General features: G+C 36.6%; 1 protein-coding gene across 28 annotated transcripts in view; it reads right to left on the reverse strand.

Annotated features, from left to right (window-relative positions):
• Positions 1-25759, reverse strand: part of ZBTB20 (zinc finger and BTB domain containing 20) — an 816756-nt gene that overhangs the window by 354554 nt on the left and 436443 nt on the right. For all 28 annotated transcript variants that reach the window (XM_021932980.2, XM_021932880.2, XM_021932915.2 and 25 more), the window contains one exon: positions 12998-13045. The gene's annotated coding sequence lies outside the window, so the exon portion shown is untranslated. The remainder of the gene's footprint in view (positions 1-12997; positions 13046-25759) is intronic.

Below are 25759 nucleotides of genomic sequence, written 5' to 3' on the forward strand. Positions count from 1 at the left end.
AATCCTACAACAATCTTTTGGAGGTGAGTGCTATTATTATTATTGCCATTTTGTAACAGAGAAACTAAGCCAAAAAGAAGATAAATGTTTGAAAAGTCATAAAGCTAGTTAGCAGCTGTGCAGCTGAACTAGACATCTATAGCCCACAGAGTTTAGCCATCATGCTATATTGCTTCATTAGGTTGAAAGGTTATTAAATGAAATGGGTTAAACAAAGTTCTAGGCACATGGCACGGCAAAGAGTAGGTCTTCATGAAATGTTAGCTTCTTTTTTCCTTCAATCTCTAAAATTCTGTAATAATAATAACAATAATACCTTTATTTTCAAGTTATATTCTGCTTTTTAAAGACTTTATGACATCTGATTTAAATTTCACAAAAAAACTATGGTGAATGTAGAATAAATCTTCACTAAAATGACACTGAAGATTATTTAAAGGCATAGAATGTTACTCACAACACAGATTTAAGAGACAAAAGTAGGAACAGTGTTCAGTGTTTTACCAAAAACAAAAAGGGTATATATACACAGGAAAAAAAAAAGATTATAAAGGTATATCCTCAAAGTTTGAAAACAAATTACTTCTAGATGATTATAGGTGATTTAATTGTCCTCTTGTAATTTGTGCTATGCACAGAATTCTACACTGGCTTTTGTATGCTTTCTATACAAAGAAAAAATAAAAAAGAAGAGTAGTATTCCTTTTTCGAGATCATAATACTGAGGGGGGAAAATCAGTAGAAATGTGTGAGATTTCACCCTCAGTGATAGAGCTGGAATAGAATCCACGCTGCTCCTCTCTATCCTACTGTGTTTTATCTGACCGTTATTGTCTATTCAGTGCTTACCATAATTGATGAATTCAAAAGTAATCTATGATGAAAGCCCCTGAAGGTGATTAGAGAGACTGTGATTGTAAATGTGGTATCAACCACTAACACAAAAGTCCCTTATACCTCATCAGGCTTCTTAAGTTTTTTATTCAAGCCATTTGTTTCTGAGTCCAAACCAATAATACACATGATAGACTGGATTACTTTCTCTAATTCTTCACTCCCTCTCTATAATAGAACTTGACATCCGTAAACTTTACCATAAGACTTTAACGTAACTCTCAGTAGAGTATGTGTTAATGTGGGAGATGGGATATATATCTCTGTCCCTTGGCTTTGAGCTTGGTTAAGTGACTTGCTTTGACTAATGAAATATTAGTAAACATGAAATGAGCAGAGGCTTTAGGTATTTTCTGGGGGAACAAATTCTGTAGTTGTCAATAGTTTATCTTCCTACATTAAATGTTTGATAAACTTTTCTAAAAGTAGGAATTTTTTTTTTTTCTTCAGAGAGAAATATAGCTAACATGGAATATCATATCCTTTTGTACTTACCTGGAGCCAAAGTAAACTACTTGGAAAATTAACGTACCTTTTGCTAGACTATTCCTCATTCTTTAGTTTCTTCAGTCCAGACGGGGACATTTGGTTAAAGAGGAGTAGGCTTGTGATTTTAAGGTGATCATCTTGGTCACCATACCCCAGAAAAAATCTTTACATATCCATGTCTTGGACACTGAGGTACAGAAAGAGAGTTCTGAACTCTCCATTCCATTGTCATTTGCGTTGGGGAGCCTTATTAATCTGTCTCACGGAAGGTGGACTCGTCACCAGTACTCTATGGATAGAGTGGGTCTTACATTTCTGTCTAGGAAACAGACACCAGCAGGACTTCACTATCTCTCATTCTAGGCTGGCTTCGTATTATCACAGCAACAAATATCCTCCAAAAAGAGTCACTTAAAAGCCTGTTGACCTGGAGATCGAGACCACGGTGAAACCCCGTTTCTACTAAAAATACAAAAAATTAGCTGGGCGCGGTGGCGGGCGCCTGTAGCCCGAGCTACTCGGGAGGCTGAGGCAGGAGAATGGCGTGAACCCGGGAGGCGGAGCTTGCAGTGAGCAGAGATCGAGCCAGTGCACTCCAGCCTGGGTGACAGAGCGAGACTCCGTTTAAAAAAAAAAAAAAAAAGCCTGTTGATCTTGAGCAGATACCTCAAATGGTGGCACATACTGCCACCCGGGTTTATATTCCCCCGGGTTTAACCAAGGGTTATTTGCAATTTTTTGGAGTACAAACTAAAATGTCATCTGTTTTCTCCCACTTAATAAAGCATATTAGAAAACATAAGTGTAGAAGTGTGACTTTTTCATAGGAATAATCTTGTGTTTGTTTTAATTAAATTTTTAAAAGAGTAAACCATATACCTATACTTCAGGTCAGGCACAGTGGCCCACGCCTGTAATCCCAGCACTTTGGGAGGCCAAGGTGGGCGGATCACTTGGGGTCAGGAGTTTGAGACCAGCCTGGCCAACATGGAGGAACCCCGTCTCTACTAAAAATATAAAAATTAGCTGGGCATGGTGGCCTGCGCCTGTAATCCCAGCTACTCAGGAGGCTGAAGCAGGAGAATCGCTTGAACCTGGGAGGCAGAGGATGCAGTGAGCTGAGATCGCACCACCTCACTCCAGCCTGGGCGAAAGACTGAGACACAATCTCAAAATAAATAAATAAATACATATTTTTTTCAGAAATTTATTAGTAACATTTATTGTAACACACTTCACACTTAATTGAAACAAACCTAATATCTCTTATTATTGGCAAAACTTATTGGTGTAAACTATGCATTTAGTAGTTCATTCAACAAACATTAATTAAGCACCAGCTATGTTTCTGGGGTGTGCTAGATTCAGGAGGCCACAAGTGAATAAAACAATGTCTCTCCCTTCATGTTTTAATAATATATTGAGGTGAGCAATTGGGCTTCTATCTAGCTTTGGGAATCAGGCTATGAGACAATAAATCATGGGGGGCAGTCAACAGTAGAGAAGAAGTTGATGCAAATTGGTTAATACAAACAAACCAACCTGAGTACCTGGCTCATTTAAGGTTCTCTCCAAAGGCTTGGGTGCAGGCAGTAACTTAGAAGGTAATCTCAGAGGGCAAGACAATAATAAAGAATGGCCAGGATCTCTGAGATTTGTACAAAATGGCTACAGAGGTAGACATTATAAAGAAATAGAGGCTGGAACATCTCTTTTTTTGGTTCTATTCCTCCTTTAGTTGAGAGGTTCCCCAGGGCATTAAGTTCGACTTCTGTAAGCCCCACTCTCCCCATCCTAGACTTTTTGAGATCTCCCAGCATTGGAAAAGGTCCTGGGGCAGAAGGAAAAGCTTCTTGAGGTGGGAGTCCAGGTTAGCAGAGAACGGCTTCAGGTGCAGCTGAAGGGACCATGGCAGTACTGCCTGACATCTCTGAGGGACCTTGACAGGATTTTGACAGACATATCTGCTACAGAAGCCTATAAAGACTTGGGGTGGGGGGCGGTGGTGTATAATATACTGTGTAGTCTGATATTGCATCCTTTAACGTATGGTCTGGGGAAGGTTAGGCTGCCTCTTCTTTACTAAATGATATTCCAAACAAAGTGTCTCCTCTGACTCCTGCATGAAGTCAAACTTTGGGACAGTAAATCCTACACTGTCCACCTAAGAAAAATGACGTGTTGTTAATAGGCTTAACTGATTCTCTTGCTATGATGGCAAGATCAGATTTTTAGCAGAGCTTACGAAAATCCTGACACTCATTCACCAATTATTTTCTTCTAGGAGTCTAATATGTATTCATCTTCCCATATTTCAGGGAAGAAATGGTTGAACGACTTTAGGGAGCTTTTCCCAACATGCTGATGCATTTTTGCAGCGTTTTGCCATAATGGGGCCTATTGAAAATTTTTCTGACATTCTGAATTCATGGCATTAAGATTTGTGTTGTTGTTTTTGTATCTGGTTTGCATTTACTTTTGTTTTTATTAAAGTACAGGAGAAACTGGGAAAGGTTAAGAGTTGCACCTAAATGTATGAAGCTTGAGGTCTTTGAACAAAAATGAGTTAGATATACAGAAAGTTATTAAGACCTTTAAGCATTTGGAAACATTTCATCATTGCTGACAATATCTATCTACTTTAGTTCACCCTGCCTGAGCAGCTCCTGCATTGCTACAAGGATGAAGGTGGAGTTATTTAAAAATGTACCAAGCTGTGAAAGAGTTTTCTGGAGAAAATTGGTTTGGGGGCTCCGAGCATAAGGATAAACAATGGATACTTTTATGGTTGCAGGAGAAGAGTTGATAAACCCCTCATTCCTCTAACATAATGTATAAAGGAAAATATTGTATTCCTGGTCCTCACAAATGGGGTGGTGGCAGGGTAAGTAGGTTATATGAACACACATGTCTTCCCTTTGACAATGAGTGGGCAAGCTTTTAAAAAAAAAGGTCTAAAAAAATAAAGAGCCCTGGGGACCATTTAGGTTCTATCAGTGAGTTCTATCCTGAGATATCAAATCCAGTTGCACAGAATCTAAATGTCAATATTTACAAAGCTCTTTCCATCTTATATCCCGCTTCCTTTTTCTTTTATGCTCTTTCTACCCCTTTTCCTTCCTCCCTATTCCCTTGATCCCCTACATCATTCTGTTTTCCCATTTGCTCTCATTTCCTAACAACCCCCATCCCCATTAGTCAGTCCAAAATCTGTTCATCCCGGTATAGGCTTCAGTGATGGAAAAGAAAGGGCCCCAAACAAAGCCACCATCCAAGACAAGGAGCTCCAGAGGGTGGTGAATTGGTGATTGAGGTAAAGCCTGGGGACTGAGAATGTTCACCGCTCTGGAGGTTCTTAGCCCGAAAAGTGATTAGGCATCAGCAGGCTTGATAGCTGTATCAAGCCTCATGATTTCAAAGCTTTCATGAGCTGACAAGGACTTGCTAATTTCAAACTTTCTAACCAATTACAATCACAAAGAACTCAGGACAACAATCAGTGAGCAAAATGAAACTGCTGGAGTGAAGCAGCCCTCGGCAGGTTTCACTCTTGTAGCTCTGCTACGCAACGTGCAGCTGGGACTCTGCTTCAATAAGTAAATAAAAATACGTTATAAAATACAAACATACACAATGGATCCCACTTGCTGTCTTGTTCCCAGTAAAGGGGTATGTAGGAACCCTGTCTTGCATTCATTCAGTCCATTAATTTCTGATGGTGTTAATTAAAAACTTTTGATGCTGGTTTGAATGGAAAATACCTCAAACAGTGTTTCCTTTATTGAAACACCAAGTTCCAAGTCTGGATTATTAGGTTAAGCTCTGTCAGTAGTGAGACCAACATAAATGCTTTTCATACCATATGCTTTGACAAAAGAGAATAGTAATAATAATAATAAATAAATGAAAAGGAAGAAGAAAAAGTGTTTAGATTGAAAACTCCTTTACTTCACAAACCTGTTTTTTTAAGGACTAAACTGAAAAACCAGGTCCCTGAATGTAGAACATATAATTTAAAAAAAAAATCTTTTTTTCAAATCTTTATAGAACATTCAAATCACCCAATGTTCCAGAACCTGAATTTTTTATATTTTAAAATGAAGAAAGCTGCTTAAAATAAGTGAATCAGCTGCTAAGTGATTTCTCTCTGTCTTTTCCTCTACTCTCTCTTTAAAAAGACTGAAAAATGCTTAAAATGGTATATGCAATTGATATGTGCAGCTTAAGAAGCTTAATATAATTACTGAGGACTCAGACTTTCTATTTAAAAATAAGATATGGTAGGGTAATAGAAACTCTGAGTGGTGAGTATTCATCCCTTGTGACAGTGAGGTGTGGGAAATGTTTCTAAATGTTTAAATCCACTGAGCAAGGTAAGGAGTGAGAAGCAGCTATTCACAGAATTTTCGGTCCTTCTGAAAACCTAGGGAGGCCTAGGAAACTCAGAGAACAACTGAGGAGGATAGTATGAGAGATGCTGCGCAGGAAACAAGCAAATAAAATATCCATCTCTTCAATCCAATGCTTTTGTGAGGTATTCAGCAAACCACCAAAACATTCTGATTGATTTTTAAGACTCTTCTCTAATTTTATTTTTTAATTACTCTTCGAAACCTTTGTGTATTGGGCCTGAAGCCTTGGGCACCTATTCTGAGAGGTCCTATAAATATGTCTCACATATGTCCCTTTCTCTTTTGTTTTCTAATATACCTTTCTCTATCATTTTTCATTTCCCAACCTGTTTATTCGCACTGTCTGCAACGTCATCTGAATCCTTGAAAAACCACAAGACTTTCTCTTTATTCCCCCTGAAGGCCTTCATCACTCTTGTTCTTGTTTTGATCTACATATCTCTAACGAGAATGAAGTTCTCCACAAAGGCTAAGCAGTTTGGCAGAACTTCCTTCCTTCCCTCCCTAACCACAGGCTGTATTGACCTCATCCTCTTGGATCAGTTTGCAGAAATGGTCTCCAGACTTTATGTGATATGATAGTGAACCTTCAACAACAATGACGACAACAACAACAACAACAACAGCAACAGAATAACTTCAGTATAAGGCATGTGAGAAAAATACGTAGAGTAATAGAACTAAAACTCCATAAGGGAAATGGGCCTGAGCAAACCACAACATGGGTCTATTTGTTCACAAAATGTATGATTTTTCCCCAGAGTACATTGATAGAGGATATTGCCTACGAAGGACCAGTAAATGTAAATTAACTAACAGATATGTAGCAAATGAATGCATTTAAAGATGATTTCCAGCTGAAATGATTTTTTTTTTTTTTTTCTGAAGACCAAGTTTTTGTTAAACTTAATCCTTACTCTCTTTCCTTTCCAGCAGCAGAAACATCTGGTCGGTTTTAGATTCCCCTTGGATTTCCAACTTCAAAGGGAATTATAAAGAATAACAAATTCATGTACCGGCACTAAAAAAAATTAGAGCAGCAGGAGAGAATGGTAAAATTGTCCTTATTTGACTGCTAGTGACAGGCGCCACAGGCAGAACTATGAGAAAAGACAAAGGCAAGATCACCAGTTGACAACCAGAGTTCCTGCAAGAGACTGAATCTTTGGCTACATGCAAATATGCACAGGGCCCTTAACAATCCATAAGGAGATTTACTTGCTTAAGGAAAATAAATAGGTAAATAAATAAAAGGAGTTGAAAGGTTAAAAAAAAAAAAAGAAAAAAAATGAGTTCACGTTTGCCTGTCACATAGTTTGTTGAAATAATAACAAATAAACCAATAAATATTTGTTGAAAGAATGACCTGGAAATAATTTTAAAGATCCACTTAGCCCCTTGGGTTTTATTTGATTTAAAGAAAATTGTGAGAGTTCTGATTCTACAAAGGGCTGGATAAGTCATCCAAGAAATAATACAGGCTCTTAAGAGCCACTAGGTTTGGATCTCCAAAGGTCTTAAAAGTAGTTTCTGTTTCTTCTTTGGCTCTGGATCCTTATTATCAAAAGATGTGACCAGAAATCAAAGTCTTCCCAGTGGTCGGGCGTGGTGGCTAACACCTGTAATCCTAGCACTTTGGGAGGCCAAGGCAGGTGGATCACTTGAGGCCAGGAGTTTTGGAGACCAGCCTGGACAACATGGTGAAACCCTGTTTCTACTAAAAATACAAAAATTAGCTGGGTGTGATGGCGCATGTCTGTAATCCCAGCTACTTGGGAGGCTGAGGCACGAGAATCACTTGAACCCAGGGGACGAAGGTTGCAGTGAGCCAAGATCGCACTACTGCAAGCCAGCCTGGGTGACAAAGTGAGACTCCATCTCAAAAAAAACAACAAAACAACAACAAAAAAACCCCAAACTAACTGTTCAGTACATGCTCAGTACTTGGGTGATGGGATCATTCATACCCCAAACCTCAGCATCACACAACATACCCAGGTAACAAGCCTGCACATGTATCCTCTGAATCTAAAATAAAAGTTGAAAAGAAAAAAAAAAAAAAATTTGTAACTGTGTCAAGTTGTGTTTGACATCACTTTATAGAAATGAATTTATTCTTCTCCTCTATCATTTTCTCAGCAAAACTGAAACACACTTCTAGAGTGCAGGTCTTGATATAATCAGACATGAGAAAATGAGAACAGTTAGAGAAAATACAATTTTGCCATTGTAATTACCTCTTACAAACAGCCTTTCCTCTTTCCTGTTTTATGTGCAATGTGTACAGCAACAACAATAAAAATAAACAAAGACATGATTAACCAATCAACTTGTTTCTCCAAAGAGAGAAATAGTTAAGGGCTAAAGTGCCTTTCAATAATTAATTATAAGAGTCTTTAAACTTAGTATTCAGAGGTTACAGATTTCCATACCACAAATACATTAGGTTGATTCACAGAGTGGCCATCAAATACCCAGAAAGCAAATTACTTTTGACCAAAATGTATACATCAACAGTACGGTTAGGAATGTTTTCATAGAGGAGGACAGAACATACAGAACCAGTTCTCTATGGAGCCTAGCATAGTCTCCCGGGGACCAATCCACATAAGATAAGACCATCTACAGAGCACATTCTTCATATCACAGACTCTAGGTAAGAAGAAAGTATTCTCTAGGTAAGAGGAAGAAAAAGGTGAAGATTTCTCTCTTTAACACTTCCACTATGAAAGGAATGAGCTGACTACAGAACCATTTTCTTGAATATTTTTGTCTTGAGTGGGGATTTTATTCTTCCCTCACCACCCTAGGTAGAGCAGAATCACCAAAGTTATCTCATTATGGTAATGCCATAAATCCCATCTTATGGCAGTTGTGCACGATCCTGTGTTATGTGTCCAATAAAGTTTATTCAGAAAATATGTCAGCTTCATTACACAGGGATCTGATGATCTGAACAAACCACTTATCTTGCTTTTGTGTCATATATTGGTATCCTTAGGTCTAAAATGAAAATCTTGGTTGGCGGGGCTATTTGCCAAGGATTCCCTGCCTTATGTAAGCAGAAACATCTAACCACAATTTTGAGCTTAACTGTGGGGAAGGAGGTGGAAGGTATATTGTACTAGTTTTTTCTAAGAAATGTTTTATAGCTTGAGGAGATGTGAGGTCACAAATGTAACAACAATTGAACTAGTACCAACAGCCAAAGAGGCCAAGGATAAGGAAACCTGAAGCAAGAGAAAAAGGTGTATGTGTACATATACCAAGAAGCAAATGCTATCATTAATAATAATTATTGTTATTACAGCTATTAGAATGATGAGGCATTGATGGTTCACTTGGGTGAAATATATAATACATAAGCTAGAAAGAACCGTGGATAAACTTATGGCTCTTTTTAAAAGGCAGTTTATATTCTAGGTTTATGTGATATGAGACACATAATTTAATACCACATGTAAGAACAGGATGCTGAAAGAAGTGGAGAAGAGTTGCAGCTTTAAAATAGTATAGTGGCTAGTTCCAACTGGTCTTTTCTTGTTACACCTGCCTTAGCCAAGCCACCGATATAGTTCTAACCTTTTCTGATATTTTGATAATGATGACAGGCTCAGAGTAAAGGAGACAAAATAATCAGAAGATTCAGAGGGGAAAAAGAAATGGAAAGAAAAAAAAAGAGTTTGTATTGTTTATACCATCTAATCTGACAAATTTTATATATGCTCTCTGTTTGCTTGGGATAGTTTATTGCTGATGTTATGACTTTCTCTTTTTTTTTTTCCATATGCTTTGCTCTACCAGTTTTGGCTGAAAATATTTTGTATATGTCCATACTGTAAACCCTCATATTTTTCTAGAGATTTAGTGTGGTGGAGAAACTTTTTTTTCTTCCCCACGGGTTAGGCACATCAATATTCAAGCTACTCACTTTCGAGGCCAATGGAAAATGTGCTCCTAAGATTAAATAGACCTGAGTAACACATAAATTCAGTTTATACTGATGCAGTATGTTGCATAGTTATAGCCTGAATTTCTGATGAGTGTAATACACCTGTTGGACAACACATCACTACTGAATAGTCACTGACCTACAATTCGAAGACAGCAAAACAGCCCAAGTCTCCAGATACAGGTCCTCTACAGACAGCCTGATTCGTACACAGCATTCCTCATCTGTGGAACTCTGTATGTAAAGGATCTAGGCTAGCTATGGAAAGCTGGCTCATAGAGGGTTCTCTAAAATATTTTTAGAATAAACTAGAGCAATAATACAAGCACAGAGAGTACTCTTTGTTATACAATGCATAATTTCTTTCCCCCCAAACATGGTGTTTAAAAATACGATTCAGATTTTTATTACACAATTCCCCCTTTTACATATTTCTAAATGCCTCCCATACCCATCACATGTTTTCCATGTCTGTCAATAACCTTAATTAAAAATTATAAACTTTTAAAGCCAGTGTTACATTTGATTTAAGTAGATTTGCCATATTTATCTGGTATTGGTTGGCTGCAGCCAGACTGGAGTTCTAAGTAATCAGGCGACTATGCTTTCCTTTCACCTCAGGTAAAGAATTGTATTCAACACATGCTTAAACCCAATAATAAGTATAATTAATGCTGTATAGATCTGGCATGCAAATTATCATCCTAAATTTGAGTCAAGTAAAAAAAGGACCAAAAGAAAATAGTTCCCCCAAGAAACCTAGCCAAATCTGTGAAATATTTCTCTAGGCAACCAAATTGCCCTCTGGCTTAAAGATGTGTCTAAGAATATTAGGGAACTCACTGATGAGATTTTACAATCAATTGTTACATGTTAGAAAATACGATGTCAGGATACTATGAAGAAAAACACTACTATATAGAATAATAAGAACTATTTATCTGAATTGTTTTAACATTAACATGTAAAAAACATCCTGATGGATCTGAAATAATGATGTACTAAATGCTACGATGTCTGGGGTTTGCTTCAAAATAACATTGCGATATAGTGAGAAAATAACAGGCCATCATTGTGCAAGCTGGTGATGAGTACATGGAAGTCCATTATAGTAATTTGTCTATATTCATGAATTTAAGATTTTTATGATAAAAAATTTAACAACATATACTGACTTGAACTTTTATTTGTTTATTATTTGTTGACTGATTCATTTACTGTTTATGCAAGGTATTAAGGAGATATAAAAAATAGATAATAATAATAATGATGCTCTTGTTGGGCATTTAGGTTAAAAGAGCTATTCCTCTGCAGGAATATTATATATTTATTTTAAATGTTTACAAAGCCTATGTAATTACATATTTCTTAGGTTAAATTTTGAAAGCAGGACACAAAATTATATAGAAAGTATGATAACATCATGTTTTAAAAATATATCCTCAGGGGAAAATGAGAGTAAGGAAATATATCAAATGGTTATTAATGATTGGATTTAAATTATAGAAATAATTACTTTAATTTTTCTTCATTTTACTCCTATGTGTTTTTCTAAATTATTTTTAATGAGCATGTATCATTTTAAAATGAAAATAAATATTTATTCATTAGTGGAAAAGATGTGTTGTCCTTTCCCAAGGAGCTTTTCATTTACTGAAACAGAGAAACTGCAAACACACAGCATTGCCCTGATAGCTTAAATCTTCATACCTAGAAGGGAAATACACCCACAGGAAAAGAAACATCAATACAGATTTTATCTGATCATAGAAACATAAAGAGCTTTCTCTGTGTTGGATAGAAATAGGGAAGAAACTAGCTTGTTTGCAAGCCAGCAAAAGTGTGAAATTCAGGCCTTTTTGTGATGAGATCATTTTGTGACAAATGCAAAAGGAGCGACAAATTAAAGTTACCAAATAAGACTTTCCCTTGAGCTCCTGAGGCTTACAATAATATGAGTTTCTTTTGGGGTAGCATAGCAAGTAAAGCATGGGAGTGGGGAGGGAGGCGGAGCTGCAATCCTGAAGGCTCCTGGCCTTCACTGGTAAGATGGATACGCTCTGAGAGACAGAGAGAGATGTGCAACAGAATCAGAAACAACAACACAGTGACAACTATGGATTATGCACAATGGATATGGAAAGTCTCTTTAGAAAACTATCTTTATTACCGCAAGAGATTATTTCCCTCATTTTATGCACATTCATATAAAGCGAAGTCAAGAGTGTAATTTTTAAAGATTTGGATGAATATGATGTTCATGACCAAATAGGCCTAGATGGAGCCAGGCAGAACACAGTTAGATGCCAGGCAAGTCACCCTTTTCCTCCTCCTCCCTCTCCAGTATATTTGCCAGTGTATTTCAGCGCAGGTCAGCCTCTAGTAAAGTCAGTTGTTTCAAGCTCTGATTGGATAATACTTTATCCATACACCCCCAGTCTTGACCTGCACTCTTCTCCCAGTCATGGAAATATCAAGAATTCCAGAAGGCCACAATACCAATCTTTTCGAAACTTTACAAACTTTACAAATTTTCACTAAAAGACACCTAGAAAAATCTTCAAGCCTATGCTCACCTGTAGCCCTGGTCTTGGTCCTCTTACTTAACTGGTAAAAGAGGATAGTCATATTCATGTCTCTAAAGGGTATTTTCCCTTTAGGCTTGTTGGTAAGTACAAGAGCAATCATGCCTGATTTTAAGATTGATCCAAATGAAGCCAATGCATTTCAAATTTACAGAATACCACAGAATACTAATGGGTAGTTCAAAGAATCACCAAATGTGTTTGGAAGGTTTTGAGGTTTTTTCCAAAACATACAGCGTTCCACACAGGAAACATCAGTGCCCAACTTCACCCTATCACCCTTTCTGTCCACTCAGGAGTCTCCTTTGGAAATGTATCTCTCTGGAGGGTCTTCCAAACAAGTCCTTTGAGTACTTCCATCTTGTTTAGCAGAGTCATTCTAAAATATTTGCCAAAATCTGTGATAATAGGTTCGGGAGGTCACGTTTCTTATTCTTCTAAATGCTGGTATTTCAAATGAACAAATAAACAAATAGGATATTAAAGATCTATCCTTTACCAATGTCAAAATATGTTCTGTCAAAATTTAGTATTGCTAAAGTTTAGACCCAAAGACTCACCACAGCCTTTGGATCTCATATTTTCTGAGGTTCATGGAAATATATTTGACTTCTTTGCACCTCAATATTTTGGACTGCCATTTAGAGATAATGAGAGTTACTTACCAGACAGCAATGTCATGAGGAATATCCTGTTAGTAATGATGAAACATTCTGAAATAAAAAGAGTACGGGTAAGTGCTAGGTATTTATTTTAATAAATGTATGACAACATGGTAATCATAGAAAATAACCCATTTATTCCTCACTTTGGGATACTGACTTAGTGGTAGTATACAAAAAGTAAAGGATGTTTCCCTTTGGGAATGGAAATAGAATTGTGCACTAAGAAAGTAGCTTTCGTAACTGCCTGCACGTTTTACTTTAAGGTCTCTAACCAGTTGCAACCAGTTATGAATGACTTGTTGCCCATTTCTGCAATTCACTGTAACTTTGTACTGAGAAGGTTATGTTTTATGGTTAATTATCCATGGTCTGTTTAAAAAAATAAATCAAACCATTGTAAACCACTAGGATTTGCAGCTCCATTTGAACTTTACTGTAATTTTGATCAAACATTTTGTCAACAAAAACAAACTGGTTTCTCTTTGTTTTTAGTTGTTTGTTATTTGTGTTATAAATATTGTGGCAATGGTGGGAGAATAAGCTATGGATTATTTACCCTCGGTTTCATGAGTTGTGAGTTATTGGCCTTATCCTCCTTTATGAGTATAAATAAATGTATAGTATTATATTCCAAGTCCTGTAAGACAAATGGAACGAGTGAACTGAAACCTTTTAGATCCAAAATCTTTTATGCGAAGTCATAGAACAACAAAACAAAACCCAAATTAACATTTAAAAAGCTTCTACTGTGGAGCAACAAAGTCTTTAAATATTATATAATCTGCATTTAAAAAATTGCTCGTCTAACAGGCAGCAGTCTATCAATCATTCTACAAGCTTTTCAATGCCTTTAACATTTAGAAGCTACATGTGGTTTTCCCACAGATCACCCAGCACCCCCAATACCACTACCACAATGAAAGCCTTGAAAATGGCCAGCATGATTACTTTAAGCCAAAATAGATTTAGAAAAATCAGGAATTCATGTAGCTAAAAGTAATGTAACACTATATAAAAGAAGAACCCTATAGAATTTTTTTAATAGTTACCATCCTCAGACCTACATAAACAAAAGAAGTCCAAAAACAATTGTCCAGAGAAAATAAGAAAAGCCAAGATTCAAAGGACCCTGTGGCAGAGTGCATGAGGAGCATATTCGATAGCTAGAATCATAAGCACCTAACACATTTGCATATGAAACTTAATGAGGATCACCAAAGTAGCTTGCCAAAAATTATGTCTGTTAAATGAGCCAACAGTCTATGCAGCACCAACCCCTAAAAAGAACCTCTAGGAAAGACGTAAAATTGTCTTCTGAAATTTGCTTCTTTTATAAAGGCAGAAAGGATAACAAGGGTTTCCTCATAAAATGAAGTGATTGGTCCACTACTAGAACCCGAAGAGTTCTGTATCAGATTTCTTCTTACCCTTTATTACTTGCATGGCTTACTGCTTACCTGCATCAGCACTCTGAAGGGATGGCCATAGCAGGTCCCTTACCAGTTCACTGAAACATGGAAAATATTTATGATGGTACTACTATGTGCTAGACACAACTGGACTGATTCTGCTTGAAAAGGTAAGTCAGTAACTGAGGTTCTTGTTGCTGCATTAAAAGAAAAAATCTATCCCTACTGCCAACAGCAATAAGAAAAGCTAGGATGAAAGAGTTGTTAAAGACTTATGAAAAATTTGAAACTCTTTAAAATTCTCCCTAGCTTCTTTTCTTGCATGTCCACAGAACAGAAAACTTAGGCCTGCCACCTGTCCTAAGCCTGGATCCCATATTAAAAAAATAAAAAAAATAGAAAAATGAGAAACAGCTAATGTGTTCCCAAGGCCTTGGTTACAACAGAAAATGAGAGCCGAGAAGTCTACATTGGCACACATCGAGCTTTGAAAGGTCAGTCCTGCCCTAGCATGGTTCAGAGAGCGTGAAAACCCACCAAGATGAAAATGGAAGCTATTCTGACAACAGGAGGCAGGGAGAAAGTTCAAAGAATTTTCCTCTGCTTCTTTTATAACGAGATACCTTCAACTATTTTTGACAAACAATAAAATGCAAATCTCCCTCACTTTTGTGTTATAAGTTTTTTTTTTTGTTTTTAATCTAAGCAACCCATTTGAAAATTAGGGTACTCAGAATAACTTCTTGTATACAGAACTACACATTTAAAAAAGCTTTGTGCAGATTGTTAATCATATTAAAATTACATCATAAACAATGCACTTTACATAGGGCAAATGTTTTATGTTTTTTTCTTTTGACAATCAGGCACCTACATGCAAAATTGCATATTGGAATCCAAACTCAACTATAACACATGTAGAGGAACCCTTAGAAAAATGCATGTGGGAATATGATTTCCTAGTCAGAGACGAGAATATTCTGACCAATTTTCATTATTGCTCTGCAATAAATTTATCTGAGCTATAGATCCTGTTAAGAAAATAAAGCTAAATGGATGTATTGATAAAATACATTAAATATATATACTAGCTTAGTCATTATTCATATTAAGATCAGAAAAGATTTCCACAAGTCATCATAAATACAGAGATGGGATAATACCAATAATCTTGATCACCCAGTTATTGAAACAGAGAACCACATATGTGGGCAATAAAACTTTTGATTTTTATCTTGTGCACCGGATTTTTCCATACAAAGGAATTCTAAATTACAATAGTTAACATATAAGACAGTGTTAAAATAATTCATAACTTGAGTAAAATCAAATGAACCAATTTCTTATGGCTTTAATATCCAGAAGTAACATATGATCTTAAAGAATGATGCTGATCCGAGATACAAGGAGATCAAGTGCTTCAATAGTTCCTCCTCACACACTAATGATAGCATCCATCCTCTGCCCACCCACCTCCCACCTTTTCTGGTTGTATTAAAAACAATCAAAACTACCTTTCACACACCTGAACTTAATTTCTTCTAAGAGGTGCCTAATAGTGCCTAGGGCTGTACTACCACTTTATATCCATTTTATGATCACTTGATAGGCAGAAACTAAAAAGGAAGACCAAAACAAAACAAAAAATCCCTCCAACCTCCCTTATCAGACGAATGCCTAGTTTCCAGAGGACATCAATCAGTTAAGCAAAACCAAATATTATAACAGGGAAGAAGGACTGATAAATTGCATACGAATCTCACTGTGCTCCCACTTAGGCTGGAAAGGGAGTTATTCCAATGAAAGAAAGGGGGGGGGCGTTGTGGAAAGGGGTGAAGGGCTACAGAAAGAGCGAGAGAGAAAGGGAGAGAAAGACATTAAGAAGGCAGTACAGTGAAACCAAGGGTGTTCCAGGGAGAAATGTGACAGAAAGTTCTAAATGAGAATTACAGAAACTATTCCTTCTTAAATAAAACTGTTGTTTAGATGATGAATTCTATAGAAAGTCTCAATTAACTGTCTCTGTTGTAGCATCTAGATGTTTTCTCTTTCATTAAGACTTTGGGGTTTGAATGTACTTTGTCCAAAAAAAAAGAAAAAAAGAAAAAAAAAAAAAAAACAAAAAGCATTAGAGCTTTATATAGTTCCCAAAGTAAAAAGCAAGAGAAAGATGGGTTTATATAACTGGCTTTTTTACATAAATATTACATCAGGATACATTTCAAGTGAAAACACACAAACACACACACACCCGTCTTCCTTATACTCTTTCTATTTTAAAATTCATTTCATACTTTAAATGTTGTTGGTTTTTCACAAAATAAGTAAAAACGAAGTCAAAACATCTCAAAATAAGTTGCCTTATATCACCTGGAAAATTAACCCACCATACAGGTCACAATGTCTCGTTTAAAGCCAGTTAAGGTGCTGACAATTATGGGACATTTTGCTGCAGCCTAGGGCAACTAGAAAGGGCCATGGATGTTAACTAACTCCCTTCTAAACAGTCTGAGAAAAGGGAAAAAAAAAACTGTAAGTTTCCCCATCTGTTATTTCCCTTTTTTCTTTTTGGCTGTGGAAAAGTAAAATTATGCAAGAGCTTTTGAATGTAAAGGCTGTGTGTGCTTTTTCCCTTTTTGTCTCTGTGTACCGGTTAAGTGATGTTGCGTAACTGAGTACAGAGTAGGCGGTTAGCGTTTACTATTGATTTACACTATGCCATCTAATGAATTCAGAACACTAAAAAGAAAAGAGCAGGAGAGGGAGGGAGGAAAAAGAGAAAGGGAGAAATAGGGAGAGGAATAAAAAGGAACGAAGGAGAGGAAGAAAGAGCTTATTCAGAGAAACAGTTCTAATGACTGGAATAGGTTCATTTTTATTTCTTTTAGCTCTGACTTTTGGTTATTGTTCAGCTCTCACAAAAAAATGGTCTTGGGCTGGTGACCCCAATATTCCAATCCTATTTCTAATAAGGATTAGTGGCAGGTGAATGTCTGAAAGTTCTAATGTGTCAAATTACTTGAAAATCATTTCACTAAACTGTCAGACTCCTCCATATGCATCTATTTATGATTCTCTCTATGCATTTGTGAATCTGTATCTGTGATCACCATTGCTTTGGTCCTACTGGCTTACCCAATCAAAAATGTTATTTGAAATATACCACAGGAATATCATCAGGGCAAAGAGAAATACATTCTATTTTACCCATCTCCTTTAAAAATACATAAAGAACATACTTAGAAATCTTTAAATAGATCACTATTTTACTTTGAAAACAGACATGCCACAAATTGTTTGGCTGAACAAAACAGCCCAGTATAGGACAATAAAAGAGAAATAGGCAAAATGAGGAAGAACACTAAACTGAGGAACAATATTCATAAATAAATTTAAATAATTTCTTATGTCTATGGAGAGCCTTTAACTTTTGTTTGGGTGGATTACAGGCATTCTCAGTCTTTGAATGCTGCTCAGTGCTTCCCATGCCATATAATGAATTCCCAAAGCTTGGACCAGAAAGAAAGGGTGAAGTTGTTTCTGCTGCTAGGTACAGGTCCTTCCTGTACCTGAGTGCCCTCCTATGGCTGAGAATCACCACTAAGGTGAGAAAGAGAAAGAGACGCTCTCTTTAGTAATCAGCTGAAAAGCTGGGCAGGGAACTTGGTTTCTCCATCAATGTGTGTTTGCAAATAATGACTGGGAGAAATCACAGGAGGTTATCCAAAGGAAAGAACAAGAGTTGGGGTTTCTAGTCATCCAGTTGTCTTCTCTTTTCAGCCATCTGAGCTTAGAAAATATTAAACTGATGCCTACTCTATCCACTTCTCAAAGATGCTTTAATGACCAATGGTGGTATGCACACAGTTGTATACCCAGCACTTACCATGGTGCTTGGCACATTTTCTATATTCAGCAAACATTTATTGAAACTGAAAAATGATTATGGGAGAAATATCTCTGTAGAAAGAGTGCACTAGAAAGGCCTCAGAAAAATATATTCCAATGTTTTCAAGAAATCTTAGGCTATATTGCTCTATCATTAATCTGCAGACAGAATAATACTGTAAAAGAAATATCAGGCTGTTATTTAGGGGTCAGTTGACTTCAGTTCCATTTTATTAGGAAAAAGCTTAACAAAAATTATAATACTGATAACATCAGCAAAGTTTTGTGTTCATTTCCACCAGCCCTTTTGGGCTGTCTTTCATTTCAGTCTTGGGCACAGAAAAGTCCATTTTAATTTCCATGGACACATTCTAAAGAAAGTCATGGGATATCAACGTAATTCATATTTTTAAAAATACTGAGACAAATATAGGCATTTAGTAATGGAAGAGAATATGGCTTTTTGTTTAAGGGCAAGGCAGGTTGAGTTTTGATTAGGTTACACAAATTAAAATTACTAGTAGGACAACCAAGAATGTACTGATTTCCATTTTCTTGGTTAAACAGTTTTTTTGTGTGTGTGTGTGTTTTTTTTTAAAGAAAAAAAAATAGGCCGGGCACGGTGGCTCAAGCCTGTAATCCTAGCACTTTGGGAGGCCGAGACGAGCGGATCACGAGGTCAGAAGATCGAGACCATCCTGGCTAACACGGTGAAACCCCGTCTCTACTAAAAAATACAAAAAACTAGCCGGGCGAGGTGGCGGGCGCCTGTAGTCCCAGCTACTCTGGAGGCTGAGGCAGGAGAATGGCGTAAACCCGGGAGGCGGAGCTTGCAGTGAGCTGAGATCCGGCCACTGCAGTCCAGCCCAGGCGACAGAGCCAGACTCCGTCTCAAAAAAAAAAAAGAAAAAAAAAAAAAGAAAAAAAAATTCTGGCTTAGAAAGTCAGAAATGCCATCTTTCAGTTACTTGGAGAATAAGACTTTTAGAAAAATAATTGCAACTACAATTTCTCAAAAATTCCAGTGGAAGATTCAACTTAAAGCATGTTTAGCAATAGTAGCTATATTCTTTTAAAAAATGGGGCTACCATCTTGTTAATTCTGTAGGACTAAGCACGTAGATCTTAGTCAAAACCTTCAGGAAGCTTTCTCTCTCTCTCTCTCTCTCTCTCTCTCTCTCTCTCTCTCTCATTTTGGTCATCTGTTTAATGTAATCGGATTCAGCAACTTCTTTCAATAAGCATCCTGGCAGTATGTCAACAAGATCATTCCATGTACTCTTTCATTTCATGATTCTTAAAAGTGGATGAGAACTTGCCTGTCCTTCTTCATTTTATATATGAAGATTCTGAGGCTCAGAATTAATTTCCTCAAAGGCATATATTTTGAGGCAGAGCTGGGACTAGTATCTAAAGCTCACAGTTCGTTTTTTTCACAGCACAAACTAAATCAAAGTTGTATAAATTCAATCTTATTTTAAATGCCATAGGGGAAGATTTCAAAGGATTCTTTTATAAGACAAGGAATTCTTACATTATGTAAAATGTTCACCTCAAAGCTATCTTATACTTTTTTTTAAAATCTTAAATGTGAGCCTGCTATTCAAATTGTTGCTTCTTCTTTTCCTTGTCTTAATTTTTGACTCTTCAGAGTCTTTGCCTCCTGTCCTCTCACTTCTACTCTGTGTCTAGTTCATATATGGCCCTTCCTGACTTTATATTCTTCCTTCTTTCTCTCTTTTAATCTGTTTATCCAAACTTTTATTTATTCTTGTTCCTCATAGAAATGATTTCCTTGTTAATGTGATATCCTCAGAAATTATAAAGGAAGAAAAAGTGTAAATTTAGTATTATTACAATGAATAGGCCTTTGATTTATATTTAAAACAAAACTGCAGTAAGATATTGACAAACAGAGTAAACTAAAGCTATAGGCTTCCCTATAGAAAGTTAGAGCTGTCTAGACCTCCGTATTATCAATATAGGGGATAGCATTTCAAAGTATCTCATCAAAGACAAAGAGCAAAGGCTCATGATCTCCAGACCACTCATTTCCCACCACACCAGGACACCTTTTGTTTCCCTTTTCTTTCTTTCCTTTCTACATTACAGATATTTGAGACTGATTACGGCACAGCAGGAGGAGATCCAGAGAAATCTCAGTGGCTTGATGTGGTCAAACTCTCTCAATTCCAAAAGAAAGTCAGAAAGACCTGCACACTAAAATTGTACTTACACAGAAAATGAACTCTGAGGAGGTTAAAAGAGTCTTCTGACACAAGAAAGTAGTCTCTGGATAGCAGGGACATTGCTGCCAAAATCATTGTAATTAAGATTGGGTCATTGTTTCCATTATAAACCTTATGCTTATAGGGTTTGTAATTCAGTTAAAATGATCAGCTGTAGGCTGAAATGCAGCTCCAAGTATCTTAGAGTGGGAGGTGTTTCTCCCCTCCTATTCCTTAAAAAAGAAAACACATAGCAACTATTTAATAATTTCAATGAGAGTTGTATTCTGACCCTTCCCCTACAAAAGGTAGTTAATCAATGAGCTTAATCTAGAGTGAGCCAAGGTGAGCAACATCCACTGTGGAATGAAGCACATTAACCTGGCATATGAATGGGCAATAAAAGTATTTCCTATTATTTCATAAGGCTTAATGTACACCACTCTATTCCCCTGTATTGATGTGAACAGGCTTTCAGCAACACTTTGTTGAAAAGTCTTCCACTTCTCTTTGTTAACTTAATATTGTAGGAAACAGTACAATTACAGGAGACAGGAATTTCTGATGGTTTCCTTAGATTTCTTTCCTCCTAAGCTCGTTCTCAGGGTCACTATTAGATAATCAATAATTTCTAAAATCCCTTGCTCCTGTTTCTTTAGCATTGTCTACAATATCTGATAGTTGCAGTATAATGCTATGTGCCACCATGGTGTGGAGGGACTGGGGAGGAAATCATGGCTATATATTAAAATTAACAGGCCGAGGAAACTGGTATTTATTGAGTACATACTATATGACATATATTCCATTAATATTATGTCATTTAATACAAACCTGTGGTGAAGTAGCTGTGGCCCATGTTTTACAGATTAGCAACACAGTTAAAGAGCTGTTAGCTAACCTGCGTAAGGAAACAGAGCGAATTAAAAAAGTGGCGAAGTGAGGTTTGAATCAAGATCTGTTTGACTCCCTGGCCCATATGCACTGCAATGCACTGCAACACCAGAAACAGAATATGAAACCAACTAACTGAAAAAAAAAATTCTCCATGCCAATGATGAGAGAGCTACCTCATGCTCCAAGTAGGAGGTAGAAAGGGTAAATGACTCCTAAAAAGAAATTCTTGCTTTGCTCTTGGCTCTGATAAATCCCTGTTTATTCATATGCAAATATCCAAATGCATATTTGGAAAATGTTTTGTCTTAGATAAGAAAATGCACAATCTCCTAGAAACCTTTAAATGAGACCAGACATTTGAATGTTTACAAAAATTCCTTTAAAGATTTATATTAGGAGAAAGTTTTAAAACATAACACATAAAACAATCAGATGATTGGTTAGGCATGGTGACTATAGTCACCATGGGAGTCGCTTTGGGAGGCTGAGGTGGGTGCATGGCTTGAGCCCAGGAGTTCCAGACCAGCCTAGACAACATGGTGGAACCCCACCTCTACAAAACACAGCAAAAAAAAAAAAAAAAAATTAGCAGGCATGGTGGCATGTGACTGTAGTCCCAGCTACTCTGGAGGCTGAGGCTGAGGCTGAGGCTGAGGCTGAGGATTGATTTAGCCCAGGAGACTGAGGCTGCAGTGAGCCATGATCGTGCTACTGCACTCCAGTCTGAGCGAGAGAACGAGACCCTGTCTCAAATCCCCCACCCCCAAAAATCAGATGATTAATACAACATTAACACTTCAATCTGGATGTGTGTTTTGTGTATGTGTGTGTCTATGTGCATATAAACATACAAATATACACATACACAAATTTTTTTGTCTTTGCCAAAATTTCTGGTAATTATTATAAAGTACTTGACAAAAGCTAAACAGTAAATATGCTACACCAGGAGAAAAGGAAACAGAACAAGAAAAGAGGAGTACGGGTATGTAAATACTTCCCTCAGAAATCTAACCCTAAGACATTTTGTAAGCTAAATGGGACATAGTGCTTTAGTCTAAATTGTGTGTGTGTGTGTGTGTGTGTGTGTGTGTATGTGTGTAAAGATAAAGGAGTTTTAATATGTCATTTTGGCAAGTGATTATTTTTCTGAAATCTTTGCTGAATCGTTTTATGTAGATATACTATAATACCCTTGAATAAATAAACACTTGTTCAAGTTAACATTAGAGCTTATCAGGTAAATAACAGAATTAAAAAAAATCTGTAGTCTGAAACACTGTAAAGTATGCCAACTTTACACATTACATTATTTGTTCAAAATAATTTGTAAATTGAAAAGTACTCCATTTTATTCACACAATGCAATTTTTTAAATGAATCTTACACAAGTTTGTGTGTGTGTGTTAGAGAGAGAGAGAGTGTGCGTGTGTGATCCTCAAGACCACTAAGGCAGTCTTTAAAAATATTTTAAAACCATAATTTGGAGAAGAACTTAACAACAAAGTAACTGAAGCCAGATTTGAGAGAAGAAGAATGAACAGTTCTTCAGGAAGCACCAATACATTCCTTAACATTCAATAAGTCTTTATTGCTTTGCCCTTCCTTCCTTTTTTTCCTCCAGTCTAAACTCTGATGTGGAGCAGAAGTTACGAGGAACACATATTCTGGACCCTCTTCTCTCATCCCTGTAAGGAAAACCAATGGTAGACTAATGGTAGACTAATAGTAGACTAATGACAGAAAAAGCAATTGCAACAACTTTGGCAGTTTTGTGGTACTGGGAAAAAGCAGGCTTTGTATTTGTACATTTCAAGGAATTTCTTCAAATTTTAGCTTCTTTGAATGTTCCTACAACAAAGCTGAGGAGGAGATAAGATCTGTTAGGGAAATAGATGAGGTTTAGAGAGGGAAAAAGGAGGCACTACATTTTTTTTTTTTTTTTTTTCCAAATAGCATTCAAACACATGAGCAAGATATAACTTGCAACATTAAAAAGTAAATTAGCTAGCTAAAAATAACTCACAATACCCTTCTCACTAAAACAAAATAAAATAAAGCAAAAACTCACAACCAATTATTTTGACTGGTAAAAACAGACAGTGATATGAAAGTAACAGATGGAAGCCCAGTTTTACTCACACAACACACTCACTAAAGACAATTGCAAGCATCCCCATGACAATAACTTAACAATGGTCACTTTAGCCTGAGATATCTCCTTTAGGTGAGTTTCCTTAAAGACTTCAGAGGGGCTTGTAGAAAATACTGTAGAATGAAACCAACTCATCTGTCTATACCTAGAAATAGGCGAGAGTTGCAAATCACAGCCTGTGGACAAAAGGGATCCAGGTGTCACATTTGCCAAATCTTTTTGCAAGACTGGAATAGCTTTTCTTATTTATTTTTTGTTGTATGGCAGTATTTTTAGGAGAGGTGACATTTCTGTACTTTGAAAAACACAACACTACACAGCACCTAAAAACTTTCCTAAATCAAATAATTAACAGTAATAAATCTTCCTGCTAATTTCTCCTCAAAGTTGAAAAAAAGGTTATTTTCTTACCTTACACTGTGCCTTCTGATATGACAGTGTCAATCAGTCAATAATTTCAATGTCAGTTACTGATTTCCAACTCTTTTATTACAAAGATTTCAAGCAATAATGAAATGGTGCTGATCTGCTTGCTTTCACTCTATATAACGTCTATATTTATATGCTTATGCTTCTATTTGGATCTATATTTATCTGCTTTATCTGCCTACAGTGCATCTGTTTCTCATACACACAGACATATATTTATATATATACACACATACTGTATATATATATAGGTTATATATAAACACACATACCCACAAAAATGTATGAATGTATGCTAGTGTGCTTACTTCAACAACCATGCAGGTGTATAAATATTCAGGCACACGACAAATATACAAAGAACATAAATGCACATGTAAACATAGTTACACAGGAAAAAGAATATCTTAACAACAGCCCTGTCTGCCATACTTGGCTGTTGGCCTTTTAGACTTACACACTGTTGAATGATATGCCATAGACTACTCTGAGATGGAGAAAAATCTTCTGAAGGCAAAAGTATATAACTAAATCAAGATAATGCATTCTAACTCGCTCATTTTCACAATGAGGAGTTTGAGATACTAAGGTGAAGAGCAAAGATTTTACAGCTTTCTGGAGGCAGAGCTGTAAGTTTTACTCAAGTCTCTGCCTGCTAGACAAATGCTCTCTCTACTACTATGCTTAATTGAAAGGATGAAAACAATTTTTTCAAACTCAATATTATTATTTTCTAATTGCCACTGTTTCCCATTCTTCCCTTTTCTTGCTGCATGAAATGTAAACAACCAACATTCACTGAGGATCAGGCACTGTTCTACATATTCTATATGGACTGTATCATTTAATCTGTATAATACCTCTATATAGTAGGTATTATTATTCAAAATCTTAGTTTAGTGAATTAAATAACTCATTCAAAGCTACACAGCTAGTAAGGAAAAGGGATGAGCTCCCATAATACTCAAGACCCATGTTTTTCCCACTTAACTATGATGCCTTCCTTAATACATATTTGAATGTAATACTAACCCTTCCCTCACCATCACAGCCTGATAGTCTCAGAAATCTAACATTTGATCGTTTCAGAACACATGACAAGTTTAATGCAGAGGTTCTCTCAGCCTGAGGAAAAAAAGTAAAGATAAGTAGAGCAGGTAGAAGTTACATCCCTAGTATGCAGCACATGCCCTCTACTAGAGAACTGAAATATGCAAAATTCCCCCCCAAAAATTATTCCAATGATAGTGTGATGTGATTTAAAGCCTTAATAACTTACAGTCTATGAACATTTTATGTCTTTTGCAAAGGATTATGGCAAATTGGTAATACTGAATCAGATCAGAAATAGGACCACAAGAAGGCAAAGGGAGAATAGCAAAAGGAAGAAAGATCCACACCCACTTCTTCCTCTCTTGGCACAACACTTCCAAAAACAAACACCCATTAAAAACAACAAAGCCAGTATCAAAATTTGGTATTTCCCCCCACTCAAGTGTTAGAGACAAATTCAGAAAACCAAGTCTACATAAGGTAGGTAGTTTTATACAAATCTCTTCAGATAGTAACCAGTTGTGAGCCATCCCAGCACAGATTTTACACTTTGGCCGGCCAACCCAGAACTCAGCACAGGGAGATGTCATGTGGATTTGTGAAACTCCCTGGGGCATACTGCATCCATAAGCCAAAGAACAGAAATTATACTGATCCATACATGCAGTTCTTCATCTGTGACATATTGATAATTACTCTTCAT

Source organism: Papio anubis, chromosome 2 (assembly GCF_008728515.1).
Source record: "Papio anubis isolate 15944 chromosome 2, Panubis1.0, whole genome shotgun sequence".
Taxonomy (NCBI): Eukaryota; Metazoa; Chordata; class Mammalia; order Primates; family Cercopithecidae; genus Papio; species Papio anubis.